The following is a 25,909-nucleotide window of genomic DNA, read 5'->3' as shown; positions in this document are numbered from 1 at the left end:
ATAAATTCATTCACCATTATAAAAAGAAAGTATTTTTTAATTGAGGAGATAATTATATATCTTTAGAAACAACATACACACACAAAACTTTCAGTACAAACAAACAGTAGCATCAAAAACAAAATACCTGCCAACCTTCAATTCCCTAAGGGCACCATGGCAGTAGAATTTAAAACAATAATGATTAACATTGATTCTTATTTATTTTTAAAAAAAATACAACCTTATTATCTTCTGATTGTAGTCCTATTTCTTCAGCTACATTTTCTTTTTTTTTCTTTTTTCTTATTTTTGCTTTTTGGAGAGCAACTGGGGTTAAATGACTTGCCCAAGTCTAGCCGAAAACTTGCCCAAAGCTAGTTTTTGTGTTAAGTGTCTGAGGCCTAATTTGAACTCAGGTCCTCCTGACTCTAGGGCTGGTGCTCTATTCACTGTGCCACCTACCTGCCCTTCAACTACATTTTCAATGGCTATTCTGAAATCAACTTCTTTTTGATTCATTTAGTAACTCTGCGAATCATCCATAATTTAAAATTAGCTCTCTGAATGGGGGTTTGGGAGAGGGATATATTTGGTAATGAGAATTTGCTTTAAAAAAAAAAGTACCAATAAAACAAAACAAAAAAAAATCAAATGACCACTCTGTTCTTTTCTCCCTTAGCTGGACAGGAATGTGGTCTAGTTAAAAGCAGAACTATTTCTATTTCAATATGATGAGACAGCTAGCTGACTTGGTGGGTAGAGCACTATCTACCTAGTTAAAGAAGATGAAGTTCAAATATTGCCCTAGGATGTTTACTCACTGTGTGACTCTGTGTAAGACAATTTCTCTATTAGTTTCCCCACCTGTAAAACAAGCATGGCAACAGCAACCACCTCATATGGTTGTTGAAAGGATCAAATGCGATTATCTATACTTTTGCAAACCTTGAAAAACCATATAAATGTTGGCTTTATTATATAATGAGTCACAAGGTAGATGGCAAGATGGAAGGGTGGGTGGCTGAATAAGATGTGAAACATGGCCCTGTGACTTGGTCCAGGGACAGAGACTCTAGATTGAGATGGCCATTTGTGTCAGATGTGGAAAGCGATATCTTTTTGACTCTTGAGATTCACCGTCCAACCACTAATATCCACTAAGCCAGAGTCACCCTCCAAAAGAAGTTAAAACATTATCAAAGATAGAACTAATAAAAAAGAAATGTATATAGATTTAACATATATATGTGTATATATGTATACACACACTCCTATTTGTATCTAATGGTAGCAATCTCTAGGAAAAGGAAGGGGGAGTAAAAAAAGAAAACAAAAGAAATCCATATGAAAATGTTATTATATATTTAAAAGGAATAGCAAATTGTACATAATAGATTTGCGGTTTCATATACAATCATCTTTTTAATATTCTACTATGTTATGTAAATGCTTTCTCTATTTCATAAAGTAAAAATAATTTAAAAAATAAAAGACATGATCATTGAAGCAAGGGATTCCTAACTACCCCCTAGACATTTTTACCAGGACTCCAGTAGCCCCTCAAACTGAATTGGTTCAAAAGTAAAATCTTCCTGGAGCCCATCTATCCTTCCAATTCCCTTTTGCCTACAGATGAAACTATCATTTTCCCAGTCACCTATCTTCAATATCTTGGCATCATCTCTAACTCCCCTTAGACATTCACCCCATTTAATCAATTGAGAAATACTGTTCATTTCACCTCCAAAATATATAGTACATCCGTCCCTTCCTTTCCACTTCCACTGCCACTATCCTGACTCTGGCTGTCACTACTTCTGAGTTGGACTATTACAAAATAAGTTTCCTTTCTGATACTCTTACCTCTACATAATCCAGCCTTTACCCTACTGCAAATGTAAACCCTGGAGGGAAAGGCCATGAGCCACTTGCTAAAAATCAATGCTAAAAGTATGAGGATGTTCAAGAGGAAGGAAGGTAAATAACATTATGATGATGAATAAACTGCATAAAAGAACAGCATCAATCTAAGGGATGAAAAAGAGAAAAGGAAGGAGGGGTTGATGAATGATTTCAGTGCAGGGACAATCTGAAAATGCTAATGATGAAAGAGAAGTAGAGTGTCTAAGACTCACAAAGAAACCACTGCCCTCAAACAGTTGACAATCAAATTGGAGTGATAAGACAAACTCATAAGATAACTAGCAGACAAGAAGATGCTAAAGAGGCAATAAGTAATTAAAATAATACATGCATAAAATGAAAAGAAATGAGTAAAGAAAATGAAGTGCAAAAAGACTAATAAGACGTAGGCTGTACTCTTGAATCACAAGTAAAACAAGAAGCTGGCACAAAGAAGGGGAAGGAGATTCAGAAAAGAGAGGTGATTCTTAGTACTTTTCCCAATTCATTTTTCTTTCGGGATTTCCCAGGAAGTAAAGCACAAGCCCGACCACAATGCTTCAGCAATCTCTCCCCAGCAAAGTGACAGACCCTGAGGTTTAGGCACATTTCTCAGTATTCCAATAAGCACTGAGGAAGTGCTACATCATTCGTTTAGGTCAGTGTAGTCCATCTTCGACATTCCTACACTTAACTTTCAGGTCTTCTAGCATTCATGGGATTTTAGTAACCTCATTTTCACTTTTGATTTGGAAAACAAGCAGCTATGCACAGTAGAGAAAAAAAAAAGGAGAGGGACATGTGATATGTACAAGTTGGGGAGTGATTGGTATCCCACTAGCACATCACTGGTCTTGTTCATCCTACTGTTGTAAAGCAAAGAGCTCCCCGGGTATTCATAATATATTTTCGTTGCTTGCCCTTAAAACTCAAGTTTTGTGTTGCAGTTATGCCCCCAAAGCATATTGCAAGTTCTTTGGGCTCTAAACCGGAGCATGCAGAGTCCATGAAGTGGATTACTGAGAAAATAAAGGTGTTAAATAAACTTTGTGCAAGATGTCTGCAGTTGCTATCAGCTGGAGTTTGGTGTTAACAAATTTGATTCCCTATATCCACAAAAAGGAAGAAAAGTAAAAGTGTTGGGTGAATCTCCTTCAGAAAGTGCTAAAGTAATCTTTCAAGTGTGGGAAGAAGGAAGTGAAACAATGAAAAAGCGGCTAAATTTGTGGATAAATAAGATGGTCACCCCCACACTTTCATGTCCTCCCCAGCTGCCCAAGTGGGTGGGAGTTCTGGGATCCAGTGGGGGACAGGACTCCCTGGAGGCATGGACTTTTCATCTAGGAACAATTCAACCACTGAGCCAAAGGGGAGATTAGAGATGGCAGGTTGCCTCTTTTACTTTTTCACCTCAGGCTTCTTCTGACATCCCTGTCCTCGCCCCTCTCACTCCTGTAAGGCATTGCCTCTCCTCTTCCCTGCATTTTATAGGTTATTTCATGGTTACTGTGTTAGGAAGCATGCATATTATCAGAATTAATGTTTTGTTATAAAGAACTATATGTAGAAAAGTATATTTTCAGCAGCCTCTAGAGAAAGATTAGTTTTTGGTGGTCTCTGGAACCTAGCCCCCAATTTCCCACAGGTTCAATGTAACAACATTCACACTTTATACTTTCGTGCTATTTTCTAGGAATATTACCCAAGTGAAAGCTGAGGACTGACTTCACGTATGGTTATATCTGTAAGAAAATAAATATGGTGCATACACATATAAATGTAACATTTGTTTCAAGTAGTTGGGTTTGCTATGAATGAGTACACATTAATGTTCTCCTGAAAAATTTATTTGAAATTATAGAACTTCAGGCCAAGAGATTCCAATGATGTTTTCTGTACACGTGTCTTTTGGTGCTTCTGTCAGAAAAGTTTTGTGGGTTTTTTTTTTTTTAATGAGAATTACAACCACCTAAATAATAGATGTAAAATTAGTGAATGAGAAAGAAATATACAATAACTACTAAATGAGTGAAACATACAAAAGTAGTTCAGAGATTGTTTCCAATCTAAGAACTAGTTGAGTAATCAAGTCAGATAATGTAGGTAAAACACAAAAAGCAAACAATAATGCACTCTATAAATGCTAGCCATTGTTTGTTTCTCTAAAATTATGCTGTCTTTTATTCGGCTCACCTTTTTTTTTTTTTAATGTGTTCAGACAGAAATCATCTAAGGACAGGTGGATACCCTACTATTACTCCTTTATATTTAATGTTCTGCAGACTACTGTGTAGGTGGATAAAAAGAATACTTCTATAATTGAATGAGAGCCCTGGGATGTTAGCTTATCTTCTGAAGATTCACTAAAAGCATCATCCAGACAACTCCAGAGCATAGAGGATAACAGGGATGATGTGTAACTAGACCATTTCCACATGGATTTAGTTTTTTCCACTAAGTCTCTATATTTTGAAATCTTTTGATTCCATGTAGTTTGGAGATCATGAGTATTTAATATGGTGACATCTATAAATAATACTTTGATAGGTGAACAGATCTGTGATTTCACTGATATGGGTTTTCTCTCAAATAGTACAGATTACAAGAAATACTGTGAATAAATACCTTTTTATCCTTTGTGACACTAGTTCATATTTTTCCTATAAATCCTGCACAGAGATTTCATCCAGTGTGCTAGGGACTTTCCACTAAATATCTACATTGTGTGATACACATGGTATCTTATGATAACTATGGTACACTTAGGTTTTCCACTTAGAGGATTTTTTATTACAAGACTGGACCACTTTCTTTTTCAGTTGTAAAATTCTCTGATAATATCCTTTACATTGTTTCTCTGGTACAATTTCTCAGTCATCAATGAAGAAGAGTTTGCTATGAAAACCTTCATAAACCACTCCTTTTTCCTCTGCTTCTTATTCTCTTTCCCATTTCATCCCATAAATACTGTCAAGATGATATGGCTTAGTTGGTTGGGTCCTTCACCAAGCAATGCAGAAAAGTGGACGGACCACTAAATATGAATTAGGAGGATCTAGTTCCAAATACTACTTGGTTTTATATTTATTATCTATTGACCCTAGGTAAAATCACAATTTAACTCAGCCTCAGTTTCCTCATATACAAAACACAAATACTACTGGCTTTATCACTTGCCTCATAGGGTGCCCTCAGAGGAAAAATCAAATGGGATAGCACATGTATCAAAATATTTCCTAAACCCACAGGGACCTATAAATATCAATTATTATCGCCAAATAATTTTTATAGTCAACCAACAAAAAGCACAGCAGAATCTTGCATACCTTTACACCTTTCAGTCATTTGGGAGATTACAAATATGTTACCTGTTTTAAGATGCCATTCACGAAACCTGCCTCTTTGCTTCTAAATTTTCTTCAAAGATCCTATCCTATGTATGTGTAGATTATTCTCATAAAAATGTGTATAAATAGGAAATTAGGCATATGAATAAGTAGTTCTTGGTTTTTTCTGTCCTTTTTTTGTGGGAGGAGGGGAGGATGGAAAAGGAATAGTCGAAGATTTATTCCAATATAATCCTTTGATATCTTCCCACTTTTAGATTAAGAATCAATTCCTCAACACTCTCGTCTTTCATCACATCTAACACAGACATCCACTGTGTATTAGGATTAGTCCAGCTATTCATTCAAGTCTTATGTAGAACATGTGGGACTGTGGTGTAAGAGTTCAAAAGTGGTGGCTTCACTGTCATTAATGGAGGAAAAGTTTACTAAAGAAATCCCTACAGATTTTTTTTCCATTTTTATTTATAAATGACCTGTATAGAAATGGTTTTTGAATCCATTTCTTCATCTTTTCCTTTGTCCAGTCCTGCACTATTGATACCATCTCTTGAACATTACTAGGTTCATGAGATTTAGAATCAGAAGGAATCTCAGAGATGATCAAATCCAACCAATGCCCTCAATTTGAAGAGAAGGAAACTGAGGTCCAGACCAGTTTGTTTGCCCAAAGATAGTAAACAGAAGAGCTAGGATTCAAAAGCAAGTCCTCTAACTTTAAACCTAGTGTTCATGGGGCTATGTCAGATGCTTGCTTGGTTCCTTCTCATCTCCAAGACTCTTAGGTTATTATGTCTTTGTACCCATATTTAGTTGTCCCCAGTCTCTTTATAATGTAACCTTTTCTGATTTGCATCTTCATATTCATATTCTTGATACTCTTCTAAAAGATAAGCTATTATATTTTCACTATGTTCTCCCTACCTCTGGTTTCTATCTTCTTTTTGTTGTTGCTGTTGTTGATGTTGTTCAGTCCTTTCAGTCATGTCCAACTCTTTGTGACCCCACTGGGGTTTTTCCTGGCTAAGATACTGGAGGGGTTTACCATTTCCTTCTCCATCTCATTTTACTGAAGAGGAAGCTGAAAGTAAGGGGGTAAGTGACTTGCCCAGGGTCACACAACTAGTAATTTTCTGAAGCCAGACCTGAACTCAGGTTCTTCTGACTCCAGGACTGGTGTTTTATCCACTGTACCACTTACCTTATCAATATAAAATGTCTTAGAGTTCCCAACTCTTGCTATGTTTATACATATACATATATATATACACACACACACACACACACACACACACATACAATAAAAAGAGAAAAAAATATACTTTAAACCATTTTTCCATACTTAAGTCTTTCTTACTTATGTTGACAAATCTTTAATAACTGTCTACTAGTTTCTAAACAAAGAAACACAGGGGCAGCTTGGTAGCTCAGTGAGTAAGAGCACCGGCTCCAGTGTGGGGATGACCTGGGGATCAAATCTGGGCTCAGATACTTAGCACCACACCCAGAAATAACTGGTCATGTAACCTTGAGCAAGTTACTTAACCCCAGTTGCTTTAAAAAAAAAAAAACAAAGAAAGACAACAGAAAGCTTCACTCGTATTTCCAAATAAATTTATTCTTTAAATATCCACAGAGTACAATCCCCTCTTCCTATCCCATATCCACTCTGTTGCCAAGGCCTGTTGATTTTGTCTTCCTGCTATCTCTCAGTATGCCCCTTACTCTCCTCTAAAACTGCCTCCATCCTGATACAGGCCCACATCACCCCACTACTGGACAACCGCTGGTTGGTTTGCCTGCCACAAGAATCTCCACACTCCAATCTACCCTCCACTCAGTTGTCAAAGTGATCTTCCTACAGGCCAGGTCTGACTATGTCACTCCCGTACTCAATAAATCCCAGTGGTTCCCTATTTCCTCCAGAATCAAAGATAAAAAAAACCCTCTTTGGTATTCAAAGCCCTTCATAACCTTTCCTTCCCTTTTGCAACATTCTCACCCCTCACTCCTCTCCCAATATCTATTTTGCAATCCTGAAATTCTGTACTCCTTGCTGCTTCCATGAACAAGATAATCTAAGCACCTTCTATGGGTGTACACCTCCTAGAATGCCCTCCCTCCTCATCTCTGATTCCGGCTTCCTTCCCACATTCTACAGCAGACCTCTCATTAGTGCACTCCCCATCACCTCCAACCCACCTTGTACATCATTCATGTGGACATACTTGTTGCATTTTGCCTCCTCCATTAGGCTGGTCAGCTCCTTTAGAGCGCCCACTATCTTTTTTGCCTTTCTTTGTACCTCTGGCAGAGTACCAAATGGTAGAAGCTTAACGTGTATTGACTGACTGGTTGATTATAATGCGGAATTAAAGGAAAACACGAATCATCTCAGTTTTAAATTACATTAAGGACAACAATGTTTCCTTGGGGAATAGGGGGTGGGTAATACCTTTCACCCATGACCCCCAGTATACTTTGGCAGAAATTCTCCTTATAACACCAATGGAGAGACAGAATTTCACATGCTTTCCTGCCTTAACTTATCTAGAGTCTCATGCTAAGTGGGTAGTGGAGGAAAACTCTGTGATCCAGACTTTCGGTTTTCTAAGACTCTAAGGCCATTATCAGTTTTAAATGTCATGTAACAGAATTCACTATCAATCAATATCATAAGCAGATTTTTTAAAATTGAATGCCATTTATCTAACTCAATTTCCAAGCAAGCTCTTTACCTTCAGCAACATATCTAAGTATAATTAGAAAATACTGTGTATACTTGTCCATCAAGCATACTTACTAAAGTTTATATTTCACAACCAACTTTTTTTGCTACTGAGTAGTCTATGTTTTAATAACTGAAGTTGGTCAAATAAGGATATCAAACACTCAAACTAATAATTTTTAACCAACAAGAATGAATGGACTCACACTTAAAGAAGATCTACTTATTTCCCCCATCATTTCTGGCTAGCTGCTTGCTTGTATATTAACTCCTATACAAAGGGGAAAAAAATCTTACAGCAAAAAGTCAACAGAGGGAAAAACTTCCTTATCTATACAGCTCTGACAATTCAGTTTCGACAACAGTATTTCCTAAATGTACCCTATTCACTGCTAGATATGTAATTACCTTCGGTTCATAGTCTAGACATTAATGCTTTGGTAGTATTTAAGACTCCTGGTAATGTGCTTGCTTCTTTAAGGAAGCAAGGCTAAATCTTGACCAGATAAATTAGCAAAGAATGCAATAAAAGCTACAATAAAAGAACTTTATCCTACAAACCTTCAAGTTGCTGCTAAATGAGATTTCTTTGAAATGCAGATCAGTTGAACTAGATTAGTGAATTTTAGCTCCTGTCAACATCATAACAAAATACAAATACAATTGTTCACTGGCCTTATCTCCATGCTTCCATCTGCTGCCTTGTTATTTACTTTCCTTGATTTACTATGCAGATCTAAATAAGGCACATCAAGGAGGGCTTACAACACAATGGCTGCTTAAGCTTTACATCAAGGTATTTGAAACTGAAGCCCTGAAAGGGCTGCCATCAAAGACATATCTCTAATGAACTTCCATATCAGAGAAGGTTTGGTATTTAATACTGCTGTGAAAAGAAAAAAGCTACAAATCAGAATGGCCTATGAAAGAAAATGCCTGCAAATCTTGATGAGATTAGCACCTACCAGAATTAATATCCCAATAAAAATGAAGTCTGGTATCTTGAAGAGTTAACTTCCAACCTTTGGAAAAAGAATGCAGTGTCAAGATCAGGAAAAATCATTTGACAAGGTTAAAAGGTCAGGAGAGAATTCTTTATTTCCATACACAACCCCCCAAAGCTCCAAAACATTTTTTTTTGCTTCTGTCCCCATTAAGTCATTGTCAAGAAAACCACACTTTAAAATAATTAACCCAATTAACAGATTTGCCGTATTTTTTTTATCATATGAATTTTGCAGTATTTTAAAAAGAAAAATTAGCAACAACTTCACAGTGAAACAACTTAATCTAAAATGACAGCATCCAACATTTGTTCATCAATTCTACTATGTTTCTTTTCTACCCCATGGCAATCTATGGCAGTGCAGAGTAAAATCTTCTGTCAGCCTTCAAATCCTAAGGTCCCATTTTCATTATATGCCACTACTCTACTTGAAAACTACAATAAAAAGAAAGAGTTTTTCTTTCCCCCTTCCCTTAATTACTGGCATCCACTTTGATTTCTAATACATTAAATGTGCAGTAGGTAATAATATGAAACATATAAGTTTTCAGTAGATTGCCATCTGAGGTATAATTGCACTGCTATTTGACAATTTCTTCACTATAAGCAGTGAGGTCTATAAACAAATCATACTTTTTTTTTTCCCTTAAGAAAGCATTTCAATCATTTATGTCCTTCTATAGCAAGTGAAGATCCCACAAGCATGTTCTGTACTGTGGATCAATCAGCTCCAAACCAAAGTAGACATGTTGTAGACTCCAGTGCCTGGAAATCATGCTGCAGGCTCACCAGATGATGAAAACTGAGGTATGCAGTGTATGGTAGCCCCACATGGCATTCGTTAGCTTCTGGGCATGTCAAACTTCACAACTACCCTACAGTCAATGACAGCAAACACCTTCCCTGTTCTTCTTGCCTCCAAACATAAACTTGCCTCTCTACCCTCCTTCCAAATTACAGGCAGTCTTCCAGAAACAAAGCCCCCACACAGAAGCAACATCCCATGACTATACAACAGAAATCACAGTTGTCTTTTTTGCTGGATTTCATTTCATGTAGGCTATGTTCCAGACTTATTTACAACCACCAGAGACCATTACCTTTTCCTGTTTAATGAAATGACAAAATAACCGATTTGCATATGCAAAAGCAGGTGTTGGAACAGGTTTGACTACTCTTGACCTAAAGCATGTAAAAGAGGTTTATCAGCAACAGCTGTCCCAAAGGTATTGGGGCTCTGATGGGCAGTCAAAACTCTCTCTTACTGTACCATCTGTCCTGCTGTGTGTTCAAAATGACAATCCGAATTAAAAGCTGGTCGAAGGATCTCATAGACTAATTCTTTCCACATCTTCATCCATATGCTGAAATCCCAACATGCATGCCCACTAGAGTTATTATGAATAACAATCCTATATGAAAAACTATTTTCTTGCCATCTCTCCTAAGAAAAAGTTAACTATACTATACTAGTTTATTCTAATGATTGTTATAAAGCAAATCACTTCAACATTGAGAAATACAGACAAAGGAAAAAGCATTACAGCAATTTTCAAACAGTGAACAATGGATTATTCTTTTCATAAGATTAAGGTACTTCTTTCACATTGCCAGGTGCTTCTTTTCATAATTTTTATTTTGCATTTTAATTGCTGAAATAATTATAGAAATTATTTTGTTGGTTTGCTACCACAAAAACTAACATTTTTAGTTTTTGTTTGTTTGTTGTTTTGTGTTTTTTTTTCCTCTGGAGGAACTTAAAATATATTGAAATAATGAAATTTAATTTTTGGTTAAAAAAACTAACTTGAAACAGTTCAATGTAGATATATATAAATCTATTTAAATAACAATTCTCTTACGAAAACACACTTTTATCTTTTTTTATTTTCACTAAAAAAAATAAATGAACATGAGTCTGAATATGACCCCTTACTGAATACAGTGACTTGTTTCAGAGTTATGCTCGCAGAAGGTAGCACCATATGCCCCAAGCTCCAAGTAGGATGCTCTTTCTACAGCCTAATTTGCTTGTCAAAAGATGTTACAATCATAAATCTACTATGTCTAGATATACTTATGATATAAATATGTATCAAAATATAAATTTTGTTTTTCTTACTAATAATTTAAACCTAAAAATTTCCCCCAAGCCAAAGAGGTATATTGATTCAAATATGTTGATTTTATAGCACTTTACTCACTGAATTATAAATTAATGGTAATCTGGTATCACATACTAGAAAAAAAAAACCTAACCTTAGAGCATGTAAGTTTTAATATGTATTTTCTACAATTAACCTCAAATACTAGTCTTTTTTTTAAAAGCCATAAGTATCCCAGACTACAGCTAGGAATAAGAAATAATTCTTAACCAAAGATTTAGCATGGTTTTAAAAACATGAGAAATTTGTATAGATTATGTTTAATTAACAATTCAAATCGATACAAAATGAAGTTTGTTATGATGTATTTTCCTGTTCCTAAATTACGCATTCATGATTTTATTCCTGAACCCCTTACTTTACTTTACACACTTTTTATGTGGCAGAAGAAAGGGATAAGTGCTAGGAAGAGAGGAAGGAATGAGAGCCGTAAGTACAAAGGAACAAAGTAGCCGGTTTCCTTTTTTGGTTCTGTTTCCTTTCTTTTAACTTTTAAAGAACAAAAATACAGGATGGGGGGAGAGGGGAAAGGAGGGAAAGCAAAGAATTTCTATGGAGGTTTCTGACAACTGAGATGAAACATCAATATGACCCCCTCACAGCCATTCCAAAATTTTTAAAACTTTACTTATTTACACAATTGGTTGTAACTGCCTGTTCTGAGCCACAGTAATCCATCATGTGAATAAATATTTAGACAAATTTTTAAATGTGTGCTATGTACTTGACAAAATGCCACAGCTCCAGGCTGTCATGTAAATACAATCTGATCAAAAACATTCTGCATGTACAATAAAAGCCCAGCTAGAAAAAGAACAGTTCAGTCATTGAGAATTAATACTTGGGAAAAAAGTGCCAAGATAGGAAGCAGTCAGTGATATATCTAAAAATAATTTCTTTTAAAGTTGTAGGTAGGCCTGCAGAGGTAGCTCTCATAAAAAGAATCCTAAACATATATATGAACAGATCCCATAATATGTTTGGGATTCCAGAAGATATATTAATCTTTCTCTAAAGAATAATTAACTGTTGGGGTGTAGAGGGGGCAGGTTCAACACATCCAACTAAAATTTTTAAAATTCTAATATAGAAAATGAATAGCCACTCAAAAAAACCTATGTCCAGTCTAACTATTAATCAAGAAATTCCAACCTCCTTCACAATAGAAGACACTGAAGATGATCATGTATTTTCACAACCAATGTGATCTTCAGCCACATAAGGAGGAAAAAGGTTCAAGACCACAACAATGACTATCCCCCTGTATTTCACAATGGTTAAAACAAAAATAATTGTATTCAATTCCAGGTGTCACTTTTGCAGATGGAGTGGACTTATGAAGACTGACTGAGGGCACTGAGTATGCTTAGCTAGGAGAAAACAAGTCTTAAGGAGACAGTGAAACTGTGGTCAAGTTTTCTAAGGGCAAGGGTGTGGAAAAGAATCTGGACTTGCTCCATTTGGACTGAGGTTTGCATGGGAGAAAGAGCCAAAACCTGAGAAGAGGATATGTCTTTTTTTTTTTGGAAGGTCAATTGGGGATAAGTGACTTGCCCAAGGTCACACAGCTAGTAAGTGTTAAGTGTCTGAGGCTGGATTTGAACTCAGGTCCTCCTGACTCCAGGGACAGTGCTCTAGTCATTGTGACACCCAGCCACCCCTGAGGAAATGTCTTTTGCCTTTCTTTGTAGCCCTAGCACTTAGCACATTGTTTTGGCACATAACTGACAAACTTACTGATTGTAACAAAGAATAAAAAAGAAAGATGAAAACAAAAAGCAAATCTGACAAAACTAAATTATTTCCCAGTGAGTTTGACAGTATGTACAATTTTTTTTTTTGCTTTTTGAAGGGGGGAAGGTAGGGCAATTGGGCTTAAGTGACTTGCCCCAGGTCACGCAGCTAGTTGTCTGTTTTGTGTGTGTGTGTCTATGTTAAATGTCCAAGGCCAGATTTGTCCTCCTGACTTCAGGGCTGGTGCCACCAGCTACCCCTAGTTTATGCAATTTTCTATACCCATAGTATCTCACTTCTGCAAAAAAGTAAAGGAAGTACATTTTCTCATCTTCATTCCGGAATCAAGTTTGGTTGCTGTGGTTGTTGGTGGTATTATTATTATTAATTACCAATGTTAATATTTTTATTAATATTAGTAATAGTAGCTAGCATTAAATAGCACTTTAAGGTTTGCAAAGTCCTTTAAAAATATCTCATTTATCATTAAAATAACTCTAGGGAGCAAGTGGTATTATGATCTGCATTATATAAAGAGCTTGAGGCTCAGTGATGTTAAAGATTAGTAGTGAACCTATATGAGGTTGAGTCAGGCTTTGAACCTTGGTGTTCCTGATTCCAAGTCCAGTGCCCTAGAAAGGATATCTTCTTACAAGGACATTCAGCCTAATTTCCTCATTTTTTTTTAAGCAATTGGGGTTAAGTAACTTGCTCAAGGTTACACGGCCAGTTATTTTTTGTGCGGGTGCCAAGTATCTGAGTCCAGAACCGATCCTGGGTCTCCCAACGCCGGGGCCAGTGCTCTTAATCACTGCGCCACCTGGCTGCCCCCTAATTTCCTCATTTTACAGATGACACAACTAAAATTCATAAAGCTTAGAATTTAAGTGTGACTTGTCCAAATTCACATAGTCAGTTCATGGCAGAGATGAGACGATAGACCCTTGGCCCCATGATTTCTACTTAAATACTCATGTTATCATGTGCTTCAACTAAGCAATTAAATATGTCCTGGGAAGAACACAATCCCCAAAAGTATTATAATATTATACTTATTATACATATTATTTTACATTATTATACATACATTTTACAAATTATTGTAATAGTAATGGAATTTGAAGATCTTCCATGCCCCTTGTATTGGCAATCAAACAGGTACTTAGCACTTAGTTTCCAGTTCATGATTGTGTTAAGTGTTAAGACCCAGAATTTGTGAATTCCACAGTGGGATGGACTTGTTGACATAACAGGAAGGGGGAAAACAGGGAGAAGCTAATACTGAATATAAGGAAAAGCCCAAGTTGAGAGAGGCTAGAACTGCTGGAAACAAGCATCTGGAGGTTGGGCTGCTACTGCCAGAGAGAGAGAGAAGAGAACTGAGAACTGAACTGAGAAGCACTAAGAAGAGAAATAAGAACTGAGGACTGAACTGAGAATTGAGAAATGAGAAGAGAGAACTGGGAGAAGGCATGGCTGTGGTGTCAGTACTTTGTCTATTTTGATGTTACTTTGTCAGATTAGTCTGTTGACAGAGGACAGTGCTGTTGTTACAGAAGCCCTGGGACCTTGCTGCTGGTTCAGAAGCCCTAAAAAGAGGATTTTCTTGTTGTATGTTTACAAAAATCCTGGAGGAGGGTCTTGCAAACAATTTCAGGGGTCCTGGGACTATACTGATGATTTGTATTGATTCTTCAGACCTTGTTGTTGGGTCTATGTTGATTTTACAGGCAGAAAGTGAATTGAGGAGGATGCCGGAAATGTGAATGAATGCTATTGAAGCTTTGTTAATCTTTGTCTTCTCAAGAACAGAAACTGTGAAGGACTTGAGGTGGACCAAACACTGTAAGCTTCAATGTGGAGAAGGAACTGCACAAGAAGCTGGACAAAGAACTGAGAGCTGTCTTCCTCTGAACCCAGGTGGCAGTTGGATAGATTTGGGCAGGAGCTGGGACTATGGAAGAGGAACCATGGAAGCAGAGAGCCTGCTGAGAGTCAAGATGAAAAGACCTTTCCTTAGGTATTTAATGCAAACTGAGAAGATCATGATTTACTAGGGGTGGAGAACTTTGACCTTTACATTTAGATGTTTGAGTTCCATTTACTAACTAAGGATGATTGGAAACTAATCTCCAATTAAGAAGAAAGAAGACTTTTTGATTGAAGAGATTAAGACAATATAACCTAGGGGTGGAGGACTTTGACCTTTGTACTTTGTGTCAATTAAGGTGGCTTGCCTCCTTAAGGATGATTGAATCAAGGACTTACTAAATTTCTAAGTTACTAAATGAATGTTATCTTTTGCTTAAAACTATGTTATCACTTTGGTGAAAACTATGTGGCCACTTTAGTGATAAGTTGTTAAGTTATAACATTGTGAATGCTATACTTTGATTACTGTGAATGTTTTGTCCTAGTTTGTTACTGAATAAATAGGGAGTTCCCAGTACTGTGTAATCAGAACTTTGAAGCTGTTTACAGCAGCAGTCCTCTGGAAAGCTGCTCGTATGTGGCTTTACAATTATATATGAAATTATATGATGTAACATACTACAATATAACATAACATTTATTTTACATTGCTATATTATATAATATGTTATACATTTCATATTTATATGTATGTATATGTATATATACATATGTATGTATGTATTCCATCATTTCCCCAATCAAGTGTTACTCTAATGCCTCATCTTGACATACAGATGACCCCTGAGTTCTTGAAACCAAATGGGGAGGAGAGATAAAAGTTCTACAAAATTTTGTACTTTGTCTCAATTGATACCATGTTTATATGCCCTTCTATACAGATAGAAAAGAACAGTATAATTATGTACCCAAACTAAGTATCTGAGCTAAGAAAAAAAAAAAACTTAAAAAAAATACCATGATCTTGACCCAAACAAAGTTTGTACTATCAGTCATGTGAATTAAATGCTACTAAAGATAAGATCAGTATCACAGGTAATAAGTCACTTTTGTAGCATGATTTGTAGCGAGTAGGAAGGGTATCCCATTATAACATTTAACTCCCATTCACAAACCATGTTCACTTTATATTTCTTGTATGTACTTAGTCACTTACATGTTTATTTAGACACTGTCTCCCCCTCCTTAGAATGTGAACTTCTTATGTGTGCAGACTTCTGTTTTCCCTTTCTTTGCATCCCTAGCACTTCCCACAGTGACTGGAACATAGCAAGTACTTGCTTGTTGACTTGTTGACTCTCAATAGTGGCTAAGATTACTTCCTTTGCATTCTGAAACATGCTCTGAAAAAGCTCTATAAAATATTGTCAATAGGAAGCAGTCACTTTGTTAGATCTATATAGAAAATTAATTCATGAGACCTTTTTCACTGAGATACCTAACAGCATAAAGACTTTGGGGAGGAATGACAACAGCCCTTTGCAAACTAACTGAACATTTTGGAGTTAGTGTTACTAGAACCCAAAAAACAATAGTATAAGAGAAAAAATGAGAGCACAAGAGAAAAAGGAATATGAAAAATCCCTTAGATAAAAGGAAGTCAGAGAAATCTAGGAGTGATTTCGTTTTGTTTTTTTAACATGAAAAGTTTTACTTCTGATAAAAGGGGAAAAAAAAAACTTTAATTTCACAATCCTCTCTTGAGACCTCTATTAAGAACATGCAGAACCCTCCATGAATGCAGTTTAGGAGACAATAAAAAACAGGATAAACACCAGGAGACCCTCAGTAGGTAGGTATAAGAAGGAATGGTGAACTTTACCCATTTTACATTTTTCATCTAGGCAGACTGGCTCTACAGTCAGTATTGCCATGAATCTTAAAAATACCATCCAACACATTTAAATCTAGAAAAAAATATTTTCTGCTCTCAAAAATCTATATTCATAAGGCAGTAACATTTTTAGCTACACTAAAACCAGTGGGCATCCTCCCTCTGATTTAGAAGATCACCACAGATCACTGCCTGGATAACCTAGTCCAAGGCTGATTTATACATGCTATATTCTTCAGTTAACTCTTTCAGAAACTTGATTAATGGTGGTCATCCATCCCACTATCCTGTCATCTTTGCTTATATATTCAAAGACACCAGTTTCCAATCATGAAACACTCATCAAACTATGTATTTCAAAAATTATGACACAAAGCACTCTTCCAAATGGAGTGAATGAAAGGAGGGAAGGTTGATTTCTTTACTTTATAATTCTGCTTCTTCTCTCTCACGAACCAGATTCTCCATGATTAGTTCACTTTGCTACAGCTTCTACCAAAAACAAGCAACAACAAAAGTATCTTCCTCTCAAAACATAAAATCCCTTCTGAATATAAAGGAAATGCATTAGAGGAAAAGAAATGATACAGTTTTCTTTCAAGATTCATGTACATTTTTTGAGGCATAACATATTTGCTTCTTCAAAAGAAAATGATCCCCTAAAAGAAGGTCTATAAGTGTGAGTTCAGGATAAAGTTTATTTGTGAGAAGTAGAATCAGAATTTCCACCCACATACTAGGGACTGTTCTTATGTTCTAAGACTATTCAATCCACTAGTATCCATATAATGTCAAGGGAATGTCCTTACTATATTGGGTTAACTGTTCTACAAAAAAATTAAAAGAGGTTATGGAGAAGAGTAGAAGGGATGAGAAGGCAAAGTATAGTCCTACAGCTGGAATGAAAATAACTGCTTTCTATTCCCATCACAGACTCTTAACTGGGTATAAGATTTTGGGCAAGTCATTTAACCTCTCTGTGACTCAGTTTCCCCATCTATAAAAATGGGGGAAGTGGCTGGAACCAGATGACCCCTGAGGTTCCATTAGGCTCTAAATGTATGACCTGACTGCCTTATGCAACACTGGAATTAGTACCCAAATCAGCAAGATCATAGATTCTTCAAACAGTTAAAGTTTTATAAGTCAAAAGAAATGCTTCCTACATCAAACCATGTTTAATAAATTCTCCAGAGTGAATCCTACTCTGCTTGTTGAATAAAAAAAATTAACCTCAAATGACTGATCAAACCACTCTGCAAACTAACAATTTGAACAACCACATAATTTAATCAAATACTGCTGTATTCAGATCATTCAAAAAAAGGCAACATTGTATAGTAGAAAGAGTAGTGGATCTGGGGTCTGGAAAGACATGGGTTCTTATCCCAGGGCTGATAGCTATTAGTTCTATAACAATTATAACATCAGGTAGAGTAGCAGACCTGGAGTTAGGAAGACCCATCAAATTTGGCCCCAGACACTTGCTGTATATGTGACCCTAGGCAAGTCACTTTTAACCCTGTTTTCCTCAGTTTCTTCATCTGTAAAATGAACAGGAGAAGGAAATGACAAACCACACCAGTATCTTTGCCAAGAAAACTCTGAATGGAGTCACAAGGAGACACACACAACTGAAAAATGTCTGAACAATACAACAACAATCATTAATTCTGGGGGCGGAGTCAAGATGGCAGAATAGAAGTAGGACCTCCCCACTGTTCCAGCTTCCACCTTCCCCAATCCATGTAAAAAGGGGACTCTAAAGAAACTTTGGAGCTATAGAAACCACAAAATGACACAGAGAAGCTAACCTCCCGCAGAGGGCAGCCCAACAGGCAGGCAGGAATTGGCCAGCACAGCTCTGGGAGCTGAGCCCAGCTCCACACCAAGGCTTTAGCCCCAGGGTGGGCCTGACCAGCCACCGGCCCAAGGGACTCCAGATCAGCAGAAGCTGTGGCCCTTTCCAGATTTATCAACACATAGATGCGAAGGACAAAGTGAGAGGTCAGTGAAATGTGGACTTTGGGACCCAGTAAGTGGGAGTGCGTGGCTTTTGCCCCCGGGACGAGAAGCCACTGAGACTCCGGCACAGCCAGACAGTACCACATGGCAGCTTCAGCTCCTGGCTTGGAGAGTGTAGCAGGACCAAGCACCAGTCTCAGTGGTAATCACTCTTTAACCTGCTTGGATCTGAATTGCAGTCTAGGGTGGAGGTCCTGGGGTGTGTGTCCAGCTTGCCAGAGCATGTGGAGGCCTCAGAGAAAGCAACCATCTAACACATCCGGCAGCTGAGAAAACCCCAGCATTTGGAATGAAAGCTCCCCTGTCTGGTGGCACAGTCCTACTATGGCAAAAAGCCCAGGGGTCAGGTGACTGAGGGGGCAAAATGACCACGCAAAGGAAACAAAGCAGACAGAAGATTCCAACATTAGACTCCTATTTTGGGGACAAAAAGGAGCAAAGCATGGAACAGGAAGAAGACAGTGAAGTCAGAACTCCTGCACCAAAAGCTTCAAAGGAAAATATGAGCTGGCTATAGGCCATAGAGGACCTTAAGAAGCATATAAGAGAAGTGGAGGAAAAACTGGGAAGAGAAATGAGAACAATGCAAGAAAATTATGAAATGAAAGTCAACAACCTGACTGAGGAAAATCATACCTTCAAAAATAGACTAACTCAAATGGCAAAAGAGGCTCAAAAAGGCAATGAGGAGAAGAATGCCTTAAAAAGCCGAATTTGCCAGATGGAAAAAGAATCTCAAAAGCTCACTGAGGAGAATCATTGCTTCAGAATTAGACTGGAGCAAATGGAAGCTAATGATTTTATGAGAAATCAAGATGCTGTGAAACAGATTCAAACAAATGAAAGAATAAAAGATAATGTGAAATATCTCAATGGAATTTTCCACTGACCTGGAAAATAGATCCAGGAGAGAGAATTTTTAAATTATTGGACTACCTGAAATCCATGATCAAAGAAAGATCATCCTCCAGGAAGTTCTCAAAGAAAACTGCCCTGATGTTTTAGAACCAGAGGGCAAAATACAGGTTGAAAGAATCCACTGATCACCTCCTGAAAAAGATCCCAAAAAGAAAACTCCAAGGTATATTATAGCCAGGTTCTGGAATTCCCAGATTAAGGAGAGAATATTACAAGCAGCCAGGAAGAAACAATTTGAATATTGTGGAAACACAATCAGGATAACACAGGATCTGGCAGCTTCTACACCGAGGGATCGAAGGGCTTGGAACATGATATTCTGGAGGTCAAAGGAGCTGGGATTAAAACCAAGATTCACCTACTCAGCAAAACTGAGTATCATCTTTCAGGGGAAAATATGGTTATTCAGTGGAATAGAGGACTTTCAAGCATTCTTGATGAAAAAACCAGAGTTGAATAGAAAATATGACATTCAGATACAAGAAGCAAGAGAAGGTAAACAGGGAAAAGATATCATAAGGAACTTAACAAAGTTGAACTATTAACATTCCTACATGGAAAAACAATAATTGTAACGTAACTTATGAAACCTTTCTCAGTAGTTGAAGGAAATAGAAATATACATATATATACATATATATATTTGTCTATATGTGTCTATATATGAGGGTATATGGGCATATGTTTACAGGTATACATAGAGGGAACAGGACCAATTTAACAGGAAGGGATGATACTTAAAAGGTGAAATTAAGAGGTGAGAGAGGAATATAATGAGAGGAGATGGGGAGAGACAGAATGGGGTAAACTATCTCATATAGAAGAGGCAAGGGAAAATGGTCACAATGGAGGGGAAGAATAGGAAGGCAAAAGGTAATGGGTCAACCTTATTCCCATTGAACTTGGCTTGAGGAGGGAATGAAATACACACTAAATAGAGTATCTCACCCTACAGGAGAGTAGGGGGGAAGGGGATGAGAGGGGGGATGATGGAAGGGAGTGCAGGCTGGGGGGGAGGGAAGTTGGAAGCATCCACTTTTGAAAAGGGAGGGGATCAAATCAGAGAATAGAACAAGTGGGAGGTGGGATAGGACGGAGGGAAATATAGTCAGTCTTTTACAAGGTATCTACTATGTTATTGTTTTGCATTAGCCACACATGTACAACCTATACTGAACTGCTTATCTTCCCAATAAGGGTGAGTGACAAGGGAGGAAGGGAATGAATCTGGAATTCAAAGTTTTAAAATAAAATGTTTAAATATATATATATATATATATATATACATATATATATACACACATATATACACTATTAGTAATACTATTTTACATGTAATTGGGAAATAAGATATACAGGCACTGGGGCATAGAGATCCACTGTAAAAGTCTAAAGGGGTATGGGAGAAAATATGAGAGAGAGCAGATTGAAGGAGGGGATATCCTGTGGAACTGCTATTTTGGGGTGGTGGGTAGGGGAAAAACGGGTAGAAAATTTGAAATTCAAAATCTGACAGAAACGAATGATGTAAATCAGAAGTTAATAAAGCATTTGAAAAAAAAACAATCGTTAATTCTATGACAACTCACTTAACCTCTCTAAGCTTTTGTTTCCTCACCTGTAAAATGTGGGTAATATTTGTACTGCCTACCTCACAAGCTTGTTTTGAGAAAAGTTCATCCAATCCTTAAAAAACTCGATCAAAGTGTATCATTATAAACCACATGTCTGTTAAATAATGTACAATTTGTAAACAAGCTGAATCAGTTGTAAAAAATGGGACTTAGAGTAACTTGCAAGGCAGGGTAAATCATGTCAATTAATGACATTGTTCAGTTAATCAAATCTTTATTGAATAAATTATGTTTGTAGAAAAGTACTGGTAAATTCACCTAAACAGAGCAGAGAAATGGAATAAAAGACATCATTGACCCTGACTCTGAAGGTTTCAAAAGTCAACATGCCCATCCTATGAACAATTCCAAATGGTATTTCAGTGACTCTTCCCATGTAATCAGTCTACCTCCATTTCCACAGTCATCTCTCTGATGACATCCTTTATACCATTCACATGCCAAATTCATCAATCAGGATATTGTTCAGTCCTTAGTCCATAACGTACCTCTCAACTGACCTTTAGACAATCTACAATGTTGATTCCTCAAAGACTGTGGTATTTCACAATTTAAAACAATAAGGCATGCATACTGACAGTATATTATCTTCTTATATTTAATTCAATTTCAATTCTATTTGAAAAAAATTATTGAGTTTCTATGCAAGATGTTACATAAGGTACTAAAATTCTGTTTAGGAGGCTCATCTCACCCCTAAGGCTGTAAGCTCCTTGAGGTCAATGGTGTTATAATATGTAATTATTTTTGTCCCACCTAAAACCTCTAACAATGCAAGGCATATAGTAGATACATTCATTGAAGAGAACTAAATAACCATTAGATAACAAGCCAACTACTTCATTCTTTTATCTTCTGATTTTTTTCCCACTACATTCAGTTGAATAAAATCAACTATTTCATTTCATTCATTTTTAAGTTGTAAAAATTTACAGGTTAGAATTATAATTCTTTTGGCAGAAAATGGAGCTATGTGCACAAAATAAACATTATTATATCAGAGTTAGAATCATTAAAGTCTGTATTACTAAATAGGAAAATGTTGAGGAGATAAATGGGAAGCAGAATGAGGTTGGAAATTCAGACTAAAAGACATGGATTCTACTCTCTCATACCCTCCTACTAATTAGTTATCTGGTGTGGGGAAGTTCACTTAATGTAAAATTCAATTTCCTTAACTAGAAAATGTGAATGAGAATAGTATCTGCCCTAGCCTACCCCTGTGGTAGGAAGGTTGCTCTGAATATCAAATCCAATAATACACATGAAAAGAATATAAGGAATTATTACTTTAAAAGTATACTTAACACCAAAATAGCAGCAGTCTGATATCTGCTTGTTTTTTATTTCCACATGAACTGATAGTTATATATAAGTTTCAGGTCACTGCAGAAGAACACCGACAAATAACAAAAGTTATTCAACTGTTTAAAAATAATGAAGAAATAATCACTAAAAAGAAATAGTCACTTGCTAAATATTACAGGACCAAGATAAAGGATTAGGATGACTTATATGGTCCTAGCATCATAGTTATAGAATGAGAAGTAAGTTAAGAGGTTCATCTAGTCAAACTTCATCATTTTATATTACAGGAAACTGAGGCCCAGGTAGGTTAAGGGATTTGCTCAATGTCACACAGGTAACAGAGACATGATCTGAATTCCAGTTGTTGGAATAGACATCTAGCATTCTTAATGATACCATGTATACCAATGAAGAATACTGAATACATAGGGAATGTTTACTAAATAATAAGAAAATACTATTTTCTTCATCAGTTTCTTCCAGCTAAAATTTTTTTTCAGTTCTATAACACTGTAAAGTAATTAAACAATAACTTTTACATCAACAGAATTTGATAGCTTTTTTCCTTTACCTAATTGTCATCTGAATATTTTTATTGCACAAATTAATATAGTAGTTTAAAAATATTTCATTCTATACTTAATAAGCATCAAGAAGAAATGTTTTAAATTTTACATAAAACCACAAACATACATTGTTAACTTTAGCTATAAAAATAGTAAAAATAACTGGTTTGCTTCCATATCCCCATCTAATACCTGTTTTTTTTCCCCACTATAATGGGTTTTTTCCCCAGATTTTTTTCTGTTATTTTTATTGTTATTTATTTCACTCTCATCTGTTTCCCCCTTTTTAAATTAAGAACAGGGACTAGCCTAGTGATATCATTACTATAAGGAACTCCCAAGTGAGGAAATTATCAATTCAGGTCAGTACTCTATTTGCAATTTGTAGTCTTAGAAAATTGCCTAAGACACTGATAGGATAAAAAGGTTTGCCTAGTGTCATTCAGTCATTTTATGTCAGAAGTAGGATTGGAACCCAGGTCTTACTGATTTCAAGTTCAGTTCTCTATGCCACACCACCTGTTAACACTATATGAATTATATGAATAATCTCTTTATATTTAGTGTTCAATATGTAGATAAAACAACTACTTTTTGCAGTTGAATAAAACTCATCCTCTGCCGTCTCAATAAAACCTCAAAGATTGAGTAAGGGTGAATAAGCTCACCCTCTATTGTCTCACTAAAACCCCCCCAAAAACCAAAGTAGCAAAGACAACAGGAATAATATTTATGTAATGATTTTGATCTCTAAATGCTCTCTAAATTTTGAAGGTTCTAGCTCACATGTAAAACCTGAAGATTATGATTATATGGCATGGTAATATCTATTAGAAAAAAGAAGTTTTGTGTATCAGTGTTATGTGATTGTTAGCAAAAGTTCAGTATGTGATAATGGTACAGATCAGAATAGTTTATTGATTGGCTTCTCTAGGATATCTTGAGACATAAATTAGTAATACAAGAATTTGCCATCTATCAGTCTCTTAAAGATAGCAATCTTCTGGTGCATAATTCTACCTACTAGGTGATTTAGGTATTTGGAAGACACAAAATTTTTAGTCATAAGTGATCTACTATACAATTTCTGCCATTTCCTTGTATAATTTACATTTTTCTCTCAGTCCAGGTCCACATATAATTTCTGGTGGCAAAGATCAGGTCTAAAAAAGTCATCACAAATCTCTCCATTTCCACAACAACAAATCATGACTTTGCCTTTTCTTTAATGCTTTTTGGTGATATGTTGTTGGTCACATTTCTTTGGATGTCAACAGTTAATGTGTATAGTGTTTTGATTTTGGTTTCATTCTGTATCACATGACCTAAGTTTTTGCCTATTTCTTTGTATGTTTCATATCTGTTACTTTTGCAGCAATAAGAAACCTTTATTTTGACATACCACAATTTGTTTAACCAACCACTGGTCATTGGGGTTCTTTCCAGGGTTTTTTTTTCCTTTTGCAATGCAAAGCTATTATGATTTTTTAGTACAGAGTATACTCTTTTTTTTCCTTTTAATAACACCGTGATCAGTGAGTGAAAGGGTATGAATAGTTTTGTAATTCATATTAGATACTGCCAGACTACTTTCCAGAAAGATTGCATCAAGTAACAGCTTTAGAGGTAGTGTAACAATGTATCTGTTTTTCTACAACCTTGTTAACATTAACCTTCAATGTTTTTCACTCTTTTCCCAACTTAATGGGTAGGCTGTGATACTTCTGTATTGTTTAAATATACGTATCTCACAGCAGCTAGGTGGTGCAGTGAATAAAGAACCACTGGCCCTGGAGTCAGGAGGACCTGAGTTCAAATCCAGCCTAAGACACTTAACACTTACTAGCTGTGTGACCTTGGGCAAGTCACATAACCCCAACTCCCCTGTCTTCCCCCCCTCCAAAAAAATAAATAAGTTTATATATCACTTAAGAATTACAGATAATGTTGAGTGATGATAGACTCATTGAGTCTAAAAGTTAGAAGAGATTGTGGAGTTTATCTAGTTCTGTCTCTTCTTGTTAGATATGAGGATATTCAGCATCAAAGAAAATAACAGCTAGTTATCCCAAGGCTGGTAATGGACCTTATGTTCCATACTTCACATACCACTTTGTATAATATAATCTGGAAAGCAGGGCCTATTTTCTTTTGTTTTGTTTGTATCCCTCTTAGCAGAAAGCCTTTCACACAGTAGGTGCTCAGATGTTTACTGAAATGAACTGAAATAAGTCTCTCTGAATACACTTTCATGTAACATTATCATAGTTGTTGGTATTTCTGTCAATTAAATTCTATAGGAATTATGCATTGATTAAACATTTTATCTTCCTCAGCTCTTAGCACAATGCTTTGCACATAACAGGCACTTAACTTCTTGACCAAGTACCTTGCCAGTTTAGTGGAGTACCATTTTACAAGGAGATCTGAGGTCTAAAACAAGTCTATTATGTTTAAAATCACAGAGTCTCCCCAGTAGGCTTACAAGGTGCAGCCTTTGGAATGTTGGCATAAGTTAGGTAAGGGATAACTTCCTAAAATAAACTGACTTTGACTGGGTGGGGGGTTGCATCTGTAACCTTAAGTGGGCATGGGCACAAACCAACCTACTCAGTAACCCACTGTTGCTCCTCTACCTTCTTTTTTTTTGTTGCTTTTCTGAGGGTGGGAGGGGTGGGCAGGGCAATTGGGGTTAAAACATGACTTGTCCAAGGTCATATGGCTAATAAGCGTTAAGTGCCTGAGGCAGGATTTGAACTTAGGTCCTCCTGACTCCAGGGTCTATGCTCTATTCACTGTGCCACCTAGCCGCCTACTCTTCCACCTTC

General features: G+C 36.5%; 1 protein-coding gene across 5 annotated transcripts in view; it reads right to left on the bottom strand.

Annotated features, from left to right (window-relative positions):
• Positions 1-25,909, bottom strand: part of FOXP2 (forkhead box P2) — a 700,229-nt gene that overhangs the window by 601,416 nt on the left and 72,904 nt on the right. The gene's annotated exons all lie outside the window — the stretch shown is intronic.

Source organism: Petaurus breviceps, unplaced genomic scaffold, assembly GCF_028583685.1.
Source record: "Petaurus breviceps papuanus isolate PSGF00001 unplaced genomic scaffold, PetGlider_PUasm1.0 84, whole genome shotgun sequence".
NCBI classification, from domain to species: Eukaryota; Metazoa; Chordata; class Mammalia; order Diprotodontia; family Petauridae; genus Petaurus; species Petaurus breviceps.
Note: the sequence above shows the minus strand (reverse complement) of the source record. Positions and strands in the feature narration are given on the sequence as shown.